Source organism: Choloepus didactylus (genome assembly GCF_015220235.1).
Source record: "Choloepus didactylus isolate mChoDid1 chromosome 23 unlocalized genomic scaffold, mChoDid1.pri SUPER_23_unloc7, whole genome shotgun sequence".
Classification (NCBI taxonomy): Eukaryota; Metazoa; Chordata; class Mammalia; order Pilosa; family Megalonychidae; genus Choloepus; species Choloepus didactylus.
In genome coordinates, this window is record NW_023637601.1 from 400,014 (window position 1) to 412,718 (window position 12,705).

The window sequence follows — 12,705 nt, forward strand, 5'->3', positions numbered from 1 at the left end:
TCCCTTTTATTTTGTTTGTGATGCACTTGCCACGCCATTGATGGATTCTAAGAATCAAAGTTTGCTTGGTGGTTTCTTGTTTTTGCTGCTCCTTACAATAAATGTGGTCTCTGAATAAATAAGAGTATAGCCTAACTGGTGATGGAGCTAAAGAAACAGTCTGGTTCATGTTTCTGCCGATCCCTCAAAACCTGTGATCACAACCGTGGCCAGTTACTTGAAATAATTATATATACTTTGCAATCTACTGCTATTTTTGATCTATCTTTAAAAATAAATGGGAAGTTATGCTTAATGGGTACAGAGTTTCTGTTCAAGGTATTGAACAAAGTTTTGCTAATGGATGATGGTGATGGTAACACATTATGGATGTAATTAATCCCACTGAATTGTATACTTGAAAGTGGTTAAATGGGGAAATTTTATGGCATATAACATTACTATAATGTAAATCAATAAATAAATACATTAATTAATTAATTAAATAAATACATGAGGTTACCTGAGCCTTTGGGAAGTGGCCATCAAGGAAAGTGAAAATACTGGGGAAGCAACGTGCCTGCATGGTGAAAGCACACAGTGCTTTGGAGCTAGACTACCTGGGCACCCAGTAGGCAAACTGCTTAATTCCTTTAAGGCTTCATTTCCTTCTGTAAACTGGGGTTCATGATACCAAACTTGCAAGATTATTGTAAAGACCAGAGAGAAAGCAAATTAAGCATCTGGCATAATGGATGCCCTCCAGTTGCAGCAATTAATATAGAACCAATGATCTCCATGTTTCTCCATCTGCCCTTTCATTAATTATATTTCACTGCACATAACAGTTGCTCTATCAGTGTTGTTTGTTTATGGGCTGCCTAAATGTCTCCTGCACTGCCTCAACTTTCTCATGCCTGAGGATCTATTAGCAAATGTGTCCTATTAAATACATTGCCCCAAAGACCATAAGCCTCTGGGGAAAGAGAACATCCCTAGCTGCCTTTTGGGTCATACCCTTCCTAAGTACAGCTGGGAGAGGACATATCATATACAACAGAAAAGCATAAAATGCTTTCAGCTTCCTCAGCAATGTAGCAAGCACACTGTCTTCTCTTGTACTGACAGAGAGCGAATCAATGTAAGGCAGTCAAAATCCTCTCCTACCTGCCTGCCCAAGACAGCATTCCCCCCGGGGCCTCTAGAGAAAGGGCGATTGCCAAGGCAAACTGGGGACAGCCATAATTACTCACCTGGAAATTCCAAAGCCCTCAGCTGAAAAATAACTTTGATTTGAAGGCTTTACTGATATACTGCCCCTCTGTGTGGGACTGTGCTGGATGATGCTAACAGCAGGGCTGAGAGAAGAGAATGCAGATGATTCTGAAGACTCTGCTTCTTGATCTGGCTTAACCATCAGAAGTGTGACCTTGGGTGGGTCCCCTTACCTCAGTTACCTCAGAAAAACCTGTTTTTCCATTACTAAAATGGGAAAGGGAGCACCTAGTCCATCTACCTTAATGGGCTGCTTGAGAACAGAATTTGGAATATTTGGAAAACCACAAATCTCACTAGTAATATTGCTTTCATCAACTGTCACTCCTAATCTATTTTGCAAATATCAGCTGGAAGTCAGTTCCTTCCTTGGGTCTCAATCTCAGATTTTTCCAGACCAGCTACTGACAATTTGAAAACTAAGTTTTCCCACCTACCCTACACCACTTTTTTTTTCCTGCCAATTATTACCAAAGCAGATGCCACCTTCCCCCCTCACAGGATTGAAACTCAATGTTTCACAAACCTGCCAAGCTACCTGCTCTCTGGAAGCAGCATGGGGTTTCAAACTGCCTTCCACACTCTTGCCAGCAAGGAAGACATGCAAATCAGTTGCTTCTGCTATTTCAAAGCAAATCACTCTAACTGAAAATATCTTTACCTAGGATTTTTCTCCACTTGTTATGTTTTTATGCATAAGTTCTTATCTGTGCTTGATTATGCTGGAATAAGGCTATGAATATTAATGGATGGAATTTATAATTTAATGCTATGCCTTTTCTTCTGATTAATTCAAGGACATTTTATTTCTTTAGAAGCTTTGGTCCTAGAGTAGTCAAACACACTTTCCTGTACCCTCATTTAAACTTAGAATATTTACCTACCAATTCATGTTGAAAGCAGTGTCTCAGGCTCACAATAATTTTTTTTGTCTTAAAGGGAAACTCTGGTGAATGTTGAGGTGTCTATGCTTAAATTTCTCAGGAGCCCATATTTCAAATCTTACAATAAAGCTGCAGCTCCTTGTAAATTCATGCAGTTGTATTAAATAATGCATAATGTGATTTTAGCCTTGCCTGGACTGCACCTGAGCAGAAAATGAGAGCTTTTCTAATTGATTTTTAGCTTGGCTGAGAAGGTGGAAGGGGTCAAAACTGGAAGGTTGAGTCACATTTCTCTGGCACACTATCAGTTAGCTTTCTGTGGCTGGAGGGTTTCAGGCAGGGCTTTCACCAGGGATGAGCACTCAATAAACGCAAGTCTTGATTCAACTTCCCAGGTCAGCCTTTGGGTTTGCTCTAATGCCGGATGCCGCTAACGCAAAGCTCCTGCTGACACAATCAAGGAAAAGAGAGAGAGAAGCAAGAGAGCAAATCAGAAAGGGCAAAAAAAAAAAAAAAAAAAAAAAAAAAAAAAAAAAAAAAAAAAAAAAAAGAGAGAGAGAGAGAGAGAGAGAGAGAGAGAAAGAGAAGGGAAACAAGGAGGCAGAGGAGGAGGGAAAGCGGAAGATGATTTGGGGAAGGGTGGAGGAAGAGGAGAAGGTGCCATTCAAAAGTAAGAGAAGACCAAAAAGGGTCAAAAAGGAAAAGAATTAAGAAGGAAAGGGAAAAGTTATTAGGAGCCAGAAAAAGGATTGAGGACCAGGGAGAATTAAGAAACTAAAAGAAAGAGGAATTAAGACAACTAGGAAGGAAAGGTAAAAAAGAAGGATGAGAGAATAGAATTTAAAGAGGCTAGGGGAGAGGAAAAAAATAGCAAAACTGGAGGAAAGACCAGGAGAAGACAAAAAGAATGAAGAAAACAACAAAGCAAAATCAAAACTGCAGGGTTGGGGTTTGCAGGCAGAGACTGAGGCTTCTTTTAAACCACACAGATTGTGGGATATTGAAGTAAGTATCATCCATGGTACTCAATTGCATTTTCTTCCCCTTCTCATTTTTCCAGCTCTGCAGAACTCCAAACACAATGCCTGGGATACAAGCATTGTGTATCCCAGGCATTTCTTTCTTAAAAAAAGAAAGTTCCTTGCTTGTTTCATAGTTTGTTTTTATAAAGACATTGAAGAGAAAAGAAGAAAATGCTTACCTGAGAGAGTTCTGTCTTGAACATCTGGGAGAGTATGAGCTGTGAATTCCAACTGTTCCACTCTCACCACGGGGAAGGTAGTGTCCGGCAGGGCAATGGTGCACTGGCAGGTCCCACGGTCATCCACGGAGCCAGTGAAATTGGAAAAAGGCTGCAAATAAAAATAAGTCTGACATCAGTAATAATCTGGAAAATGTTTGTTTTGGCAACCATCATGACAAAAATTGGCTTGTCAAAATAATGCTTAGAAGCAAGCAAACAGAGTTCAATATATAAATGAATAGACTCATAGAAAAGGGCAAAAACCCATGTTTTTATAGGTGTTGACTCTGCATTGCATTTAGTTGCAGGCACACCTGTTGGACTAGGCAACTGTGTCAGCAGCCTTTACCTAAAGGAAAATTCTCTGTTCTTGAGGAGTCTTAAAGGAAACTGTTACTGCCTCTGTGTAAGGAAAGGAAATAAAGAAGCAACAAGAGTCCTAAGTTTGAATTCCTACTCTCTCACCTACTAGAATGAAAGCTCACTGAAGTCTCAGCATTGCCATCTGTAAAACAGAGATAACCTACTCCACAGGCTTGTCCTGAGGATTGCAGGAGTAATAGAGGCCAAGTTCCTAGCACATTGTAGCTGCACAGTAAATGTTACTTTCCCTCTCCTTCTACTTACTCATTTCTCTTCCTTACTTTTACCCCAACCCCAACTCAATTCCTCCCAGTGGAAATGGGGCAAGTGTTACAACAAATGCAAAGCCGTATCCTTAATTCACCTGGGAGATTGTATCATTAACAGCCTTCAAAATGGAAAGGGAAGCGACAAACCAGCCAATGGTTAGAACCAGAACGAGTGCACCTGAAAATTTGGTGCAGAGATTGTAAATGAAAGTTTTGCAGCTTGCCACCTGCAGAAAAATCATTTTAAAATATGACTTTTTTTTTTTTAAGATATGCAGGCTCACACTTCAATGCCACTGCATATTTTTAAATGACAGGTTTGAATGATGCTGTTTTTTCTTTTTTCTTGTGCCCTTTGAACTTCCTCAAGGGGATCCTGCCACAATTAACATTTTTTTATAACTACTACTGACTTCCAGAGTAACTCTTGGCAGCCCACTGGCTCTGCCTTTCAATGATCTCATCTGACAGCCAGCCCAAATCTCACCCCAAAGGACATCAGCCTGAAGGGTCTCTTTGTGAGAATACTAAGGAGAGAGCAGTGGCTTTCAGAGTTTGAAGGGACTCCAGCCACACATCTCCAATTTCAGGAGGTCAGCTGGCTGCAAACGAGATTGTATGTTCCATGCATTTCATGTCTGCCAGCCTCCATGCTGCTGGAATGAGCTGGAACATCATGCTTCTATAATCAAGACCTATTCCATGTGGGACCTCTGGACAAGTTCGAGTCTTTGGCAATCGGGTTGCTTTTTAATTTAAGCTTCTTTAAGATGAGCAGAAAGAAATACATATATCTCTCCAAATTCTCTAATCCAGGTATATTCTTGACATTTGTCTCAATTTGCTTTTCCAATCACACCCCCACACCTGCAAGAACTGAGAATTAAGGAGGTGGGACAAGTAGGTTTATGCTGAACACCAGGGATGGGGGGGTTCCAGGCCAAGGAGGACCAGGAAAGGGTCTTTGCCAACAAGGAATAAAGACTGGACAAGAAACACTGGGAGCTGTCAGAGAGGTTGGTTTCCCAGGGAACCAGCTTTATCCTTCCCTCTGAAGGTTGCCAAGACTTTTACAGGAAGGACTGACATATCACAGAATTTTGAAGAAATTTATTATAGTAACTGTCTAGCAAAAAAAAATTCTTGTATTGCATTTTGACAAGGGGAGGTTAGTTAGTTGCACCAGATGGGTTGTGCCATTCTTAGAATTCTCTGAAAACCTCTGTCAACTCAAAAACCAGTGGATATCATCAAGCAGACCCTAGACAAGCAACTAGGAACCACTAGCTAGCAACTTTCCATCCTGAAGTTCACCTGAAAGGCAGGCAAATAATTACGAGCCCTGCTGACAGCCATTCCACCCGACTTCTATTGCACTTCTCTGTCTCAATGCCATGGACTCCCTGGCTTCCATCCTGCTTATCATCAGCCCAGTGTGCTCAGCTGACATCAAAATGGTCCATAAGTTTGATCAGTGTCTCCCATTAGAGATATTTCTGCTCCTCCCACTCAAAGAAAATGAAACTAATGGTGATGGCTCTCTCTCTGCAGTGAATGCTTAAATGTGAGCACAATGAGGGGAATGGGACACAAAAACAAGGGCTTGGCTTGTCCCCCTGGCCTTAGGAAGGGTGTGCAATCCCCCCTTGTGGAGGACAAACAGGGTCACATGGGCCCAAGACACCCCCATGCTGGTAGGCCTTCCCTCACTCGGCATTCACTGTGTACCACGTAGCAGGCTCTGCCCTTAGCTCATATGCATATGAGATGCATAAAACCCACTGCACTGGGGAATCTGGCCCATTGTCAGTAAGAGAGCCCTAATTTTTCTCAGGAAGCCCCTTAGCCTGATGACAAAAGCACGTGACTCAAAATCTGACTTGTGGTTCCACCTATGCCAGTTGCCATGTGGGGCAAAGCACTCAGCCTTTTCTTCTTCTGTGAAAGGAGGACACTGACTGTAGCCTCTTCTCCACAGGGTGCCATCTGATGCATATGGAATGTTCTGAGCAACAAGGTGCAACTCACATTTGAGATTTAAGGTTGCAATTGGCTCTAATTAGCAGCCAAGGTTAAGTGCCTGCAAAAATTCGAGGCATCAAATAATGGTACTCAACATTTTCAGAATACAGAAAATGGTACGTTTGGAACTTGCACAATGATACTTATAAAAGGTTTTTCCACTACTTTCCAAAGGGCTCATCAAGCTGACAGCCAGCCCCAGAAAATTAGGCTTATACTGGAAGCAACACCTAGTCTGTTATCACAAAGGCGGTGGAGTTGTAATACTGACTCACCAAAGGGATAGAAGTAAACTAGGAAGGAAATTAGAACCTCTAATCACAATTTAACTACCATTTCTTATCTACTTTTAAATACTATCTCCTTACCAGCCAATAGGAGGCTTTAGACTTCTCTGTTTCTTGACCTATATTTTATTTTTTATTATTTTAGCTGAGGTCCTACCCAAATGCTGGTTTCTGATTGCTGGTGAAGGTTTAGCTTCTTCATAATAAATTACTCTTATTAATCTCCACTTTAAAAAAAAAACACTAAGCAATTCTAATAGTCCCCAGAAATCACATAACAACATGAAGTACAATGATGCATCTGATTTCTTGCTACAAAGAATCTTTGTGTATATTTATGGTATCCAAATTTTCATCCTTTCAAAAATAAGCAATTTCCATCTATAGCTTCTGAAACTATAGAGAGATGGTGACAAGCATTGGCAGACTAAGTTTGAGCTCTATGACCTGCTAGCTTAGTGACTTTAAGCCAAAGACTTCACTTCTCTAAGCCTCAATTTCCACAACTCCAAAATGGGACCATTAATTTTACCTACTACTTAAGATAATAACTATTATCTACTCTTCTGGCATTTGATAGGCACTCCATAGACGTGGTTGCTGTTATTTTTACAAGGACCTAACCAAATTATTTTTTAATCAACACCTAATTTTCATTGTCTCTATAGTCCTGATGATGGATATGAAAGGAAAAAAAAGCCTTTTATAACCACTTTCCCCCATCTGCTCTTCCACTCAGACATTATCAGGTAAGCAGCTACCTGGCCTGTAAGTAAAGGGCACAGAAGCACAGAGGAAGGAGTTTGGGGGCAATTAAGAGCTTTGGGGTAGCTAATGAGCAAGGACTCAAGTTCCCGCTTCAAGTCTGTTATTCAGAAAATGTGGTGGGACCTTGCAGAGCAGGCTTCTGCAGAAAGGCCCAGAGCTGATGTAGTCAGAGGCAAAGACCAGGTAAGTAACTGCTTCTTGCCCTCTGAACCTCTTGCCCCCTCCATGCCTATTCCTATTTCCTTAGAGGACATCCAAAGATGGACTATCCCTAACAAGTCCCTGGGTTGCTATACCTTCTAGTTGTATAGCCTAGCTGGACCAGTCCCTTTATGGAGCATTTTGTTTGTTTGTTTCCTTTGTTTGTTATTGTTGTTTTGAGCTGGTAATGGCCTTAAATATTTTCTTTAAGGAAGATTCAGAAGAGTCAACACTTTGGAAAAGTTCACATGTAATAGACCAATAACTCCTCCCCCTTATGCTATCACCAATCTCCATGAACAGATTGGGCACAGAGAAGCTGCCAGGGCTCCAACTGGAGCATCTGCTCTCCCTCTCTGGAGGGCTTTGGGTTACCATCCACAGGGTCCCTGCTGAGCAGCCAATCAATTAATTTGACAGACCTTCCAGGAGCTACTACTGGAAGGAATCTAACAGTTCTTGTCCCGGATTGCATATTAGAATAACCTCAGGGGAGCTTTTTAGAAGTATCTGATGTTTTTTAATCTGTGGGGGGTGGAGACCTGGCATTTGTACTTTTGCAAGCCTCCCAACCTATTCTAATGGGCAGCCAAGTTTGGGATCCTCTTTAAACAACAGATTCTTTCCTACAAGCCCCCAGGTGGATAACCCAGAATTGTCTTTCTTCCTAACAATTTATTTATTTCACCCAGGTTTTCATTCATTCCCATGGCACCTACAACAGTTATCAATAGAAATCATAAATCTTTAGAGTGCCCAGATACGGCCATCTGTGAAATTACATTCATGGCCCCAAAAGGCGAGAGGAAGGGAATGTATGTAGTCCCTTCAGGCTCTACCCAGAAAGTGTCACCTGGGAGCCAGAGTGGGAGCCAGAGCTGGAGTGGGAGCCAGAGCTGGAGCCAGAGTGGGAGCTGGAGTTGAAGCCTAAGCCAGAGCCCAGGAAGAAGCTGGAGTCAGAGTTGGGTGTCACAAGCTTCAAACCCCCCAAATTTCCTGCAGCCGGGCTGAGGAGCAATAGAAGGGCCATCAGGCAGGAGAGGCAGGGCCTCATCTTGACCCTTTGTCTGGAGCTGTTGGCTTCTGCACAAAGCCCAGAAGCTTCTTTATAGTGCCCAGGGGGGATTTCCCTAAGGCCCATTTATGAGGAAAGAGGAAGCGACCAAGGGGCACGTGACCAAGCAGGGAGGGTCAGAGCCCCCAGGAAACTGTGTCACATCCACACCCTGCTGCTTGGCCCCACTCTGGGTTCAGCCCTTATCTCTGCAGAGCTCCTGCCAACTATTAACTGCAAGGTGCTTTTCCAAGCCCCAAAATCTGGTTTACAACCTGGTACTTCCTTGAAAGAAACAGAATCAAAGGAGGCTTTGTGAGTAAGACAGAGAGCCCTGGATGGCTCTGCTCTCTCCCCGGCCAGGTCTGCTTCTAGAAAGAGTTCTCTCAACAATCCCACTCTGATAGAGAGACCCCAAAGTTTTGTTGCCCTGGAAATCCAGACAGGACCCTGGGTTCCCACTGTCAGCTTCATCTAGTGGTGAGAAAGAACCCAAACAAGTAACTGCTCTCCAGATGACCCAGTGCCAGCTCTTCTGAGCCAGGGGGCTGCTCCAACTCAGTCAAGGAGGCCCATGCTGAGCAGTGTCTCTCCCTAGAAGACTCTGCATGACCTCTGTTGCCCAAGATGGTCTTGTGAGCTGGCCAGGTGTCCAAGAGCTCAAGGCTTACTCTACATGGAACTGAAAATAGGGATGCCTTCTCCTGCCCAGCCCTCCTGACCCTGGGTTTCAGGCTCCATTTGCACCTCTCCAACAGTTCACACCCCTTTGCAGCCTCTGCCCACCTCCCTGGAGAATAATGATATTGGCCTGAATATTTTAAATCAGCTGGCCAGACCACTCATAAGTTGATGATGGTCTTGGGCAAGTCACTTAACCCCTTCTTCTAAAGAAGAATTCCTAAATCAGTAGTCAATGAATTATTATATGAGGGATTGGCTTATAAGCTTTGAAGGGCTGGACAGATGTCCAGTTGTATTTTTTAGCATCGTAAAGCCAGGCTTACTATGTAAGGGAGTTAGGGCTCAAATAGTGAAAAGGAAGTCCAAGTCCCATTCCATCCAACCCCACCCCATGGGCTCTACAAACTTTTGGAATGAATACTGAGCTTGAATTGAAACAGAGTCTTCCCTAAACCCTGGGATCCACTCTTCAGGTACTCATTGCACATTGAAAAAAAGACTGGAGAGGAAAAGTACAAATGGATGAATGGAAGGTGAGGGAAAAGGGGGGAGGGAAGATAGGTCTGTCTCTTTTTGATGCACCCAAGGCATTCTCAGGCTGCATTCCCTGGCCCAAAGCCCCCCACTGCCCCCAGACTCAGTGTGCTGAGTGGACACCCACCTAGATCAGCCTCCCCAATTTCATATTCTGCATTGCCCCAGCCACCCAGGCTGTCACTGCTGCCTCCACCCACCCTCTGCACTGAAACACCTGTCCAGAAGGCCAGACCTTGAGCCATGCCAGGTGCCTTCTCAACCAGTCTCTCACCCATATTCACATGGAGGTGGTGATGAAAAGTAGTGAGAGGAAGCCCAAGAAACACAAGGGTATTTTCCATAAGCTTCCTGGAGACAAGAGGGTCTGCCTACCTCATCTGCTCCAAAGGCAATGTATAGTGAAGACTGAGGTCAGCAACAGGTGGTCCATGGCCAGCTGTTAGGGGGTGAGAGCGCATTTAAAGCCCTCATCTCTCATATTCTTCTCTTTGTAGGGTTGCCAGATCTAGCCCATAAGAATGCAAGACACCCAGTTCAATTTGAATTTCTGATAATTTTTTTCTTTACTGTAAGATGTCTCATGCAATATTTGGAAATTCTATTTTAAAAAAAGTGTTTATCTGAAATTCAAATTGGACAGGGCATCCTGTATTTTACCCAGCCACCCTACTATTGAAGGTTGCTTGCTCCATGTGGGAGCAGCGTCCTGGGGCAGGATGCAGGCCATGGAAGCCAGGTGACATTCACCATTCCCTATGGGAGGCAATTCAGCTCAGCCTCTTTGACCCCATGTTCTAGGTACCTGTCTAAAACAGGGAAAACACAGGGCAGGATTGACCTTTTCTAGCCCAAGAAGGTACTAGCCCTGAGTCTCCATTATCTGTCATCCCTGGGTGAGAATGAGAATTGGTCCACTGAGTCCATTACCCTGTTTGTGTATGTGGATACTATCAATATGGAAATGGAGAAAAGAGCTTTTCTCTACATCCCTTCACCATTCCCTTTTTCCTCGTGATCCCCATCAAAATAAGGGCCACAATCTCTCCGTGTTTGCCAATAGCCTCAGCCTAGGGCTATAATGAGACATCCTCGCCCATTTTGTCAAGAAGCATGCCAGTGCCCCTGCTATTTACAATGGTAGCCAATAGTAATGACCACATTTAGAGGTTTCCACAGTCAATTGTGTAGAAGACCCATTACCAAAGGAGCTGCCTTCCTGCAGGAAGAGGTTAGCAATTCTTCCAAACACACGTGCCTTTGCCAGGAGAGACCCTCCACCCCACTGCGCTTGCAAGCTGCTTTGTTCCTGCATGCCTCCCTGGTTTTCAGAGTAACTCTTTAATCTATTTGGTAGCCTCCAATGCACAAAAGCATTGGTGATACTTCAGTAATGAGATTATTAATAATAATAGTTTGACCAGTTCCTCTGCAAATACCTTTGTCCTAAGCTCAAGCCTCCTGGTTATTTGACAGACTCAGAGATGGGAGAAAATTATTAATGCTGCAAAGCAGTAGATTATTTATTTATTTTTTTTAAAATGGCTCTCCCTGGAGTAATACAGCATTCCTCACTGACAGATGAAAGGAAAGTTATTGTTGATGCATTTCATAGGGGAAATCCCTAGAGCTGTACTTTTTGAACATTGCAACACCTGGGGCAGATACCCATATAGCTAGAGCCTTCATTTAATCCCCCATCATTAAAAACCTATACCAAACATATGGTGGTAGGTACTTCCAGAAGGGAATGACTTTGGCATGTCTGGGACAACAGAGGCTGTGTCAGTCTACAGGCTGCCAGTCAAGGCTATATCGGGGTGACCCTTTTCATACCAACTGCCTCTATTCTCCAACAACCCTCAGATCTTTATCACTAATATCAGTAGCCATGTGGAAAAATAGAAGTCCACTGACACCCTGAAAAGCAGCCCTTCAGTTAACAGTGAATATTAGAATCCATTCTGTGCAAAGTGCTATATCAGGTCCTATGGAGAGTTATAAAGAAAGCATTCTTTTTGCTAATGAACATGTCTAGTCAATTATAAGAGGCAGGCTACTCCAGGGAATATGGTAGGAATAAAAATAACAAATTGACCCTAAAACCAATTATGTGAATACTGAGGAAGGACTGGATTGACTGGGTTCATGTAGGAAGAATTCACAGAGGGGTGAGCTGCTGGAAGATGGAGACCAGGGTCTTGTCAGCTTCAAATCTCTAGGACCAAGCCAAGAGCTTTGCAGAGTAAAGGAATATATTGCATAAATATGGGAATGAATGAGTGGATTTAATAAGAATTGTAGAGGAAATTCTTAAATTGCTATGGGAGAAAACACACATTTCTTAAATTAGTGTTGGAGAAAAGGGAGGGAGACACAAGCAATAGAAATCACAGGGATGAAAGTACTCAGGAAACCTGAATTCTCTCTGGGGTCATGATAATGCCCCTTCCCCTGCAACCTCATGTGGCCAACTCTAGTGGCTCATCCTTGGCTCAGAGTTCCTCGAGTTGTTCCTCAGCCTGACCCAAAACCCCAGATCAACATCTAACCCCCTAAGCATATCCTATATCAGGAATTACCTAGATTTAGCCATTCCATCAGGGTTTAGAGGATTCAAACACCCAACTAAGGTATTTTCAGCAAATACTTATGTTTTCAGTCTGCAGCAAAACCATTAATGTCAGCACAAGGTAGGAGGAAGTTAGTAAAAAGCACAACTAATGGGAACTATTGCACAGCACTGTGCAAATGCTGAAAGCAACAGCAAAAAGTGTTGAAAGGTAGTATGTACTCATGTTTTTGGAACAAGGGAAAAAGCTTCCTCCATGGAGGCATTAATGTTCAACTGTTTAGACTAATGAACCACAACAGCACTCAGAAACATTTTCTCAGGGATGTCAGTGTGGAGTCAGAGAACACCCCACCATCTGCACCAGATGTGGAGAGATCCAAGAGATACCAAACATAGGCTTCTCCCTGGACCCCACTAGATGGAGTCTCTACCCAGAGACAGAGGACCAAGGGCTGCTGCCCCACCAACCCAAGTTCCTACTGTCACCTCCTGACCACTGCATTGAGACACACCTCCATTTCACCTCCACCCCAACACCTGGGTTTTCCACACATCTTAGATGTTGTA

At 43.3% G+C, this 12,705-nt stretch overlaps 1 pseudogene; it reads right to left on the minus strand.

The window, feature by feature from the left end:
* The window catches only part of LOC119525108, a 42,420-nt pseudogene that overhangs the window by 12,067 nt on the left and 17,648 nt on the right, over nt 1-12,705 (minus strand).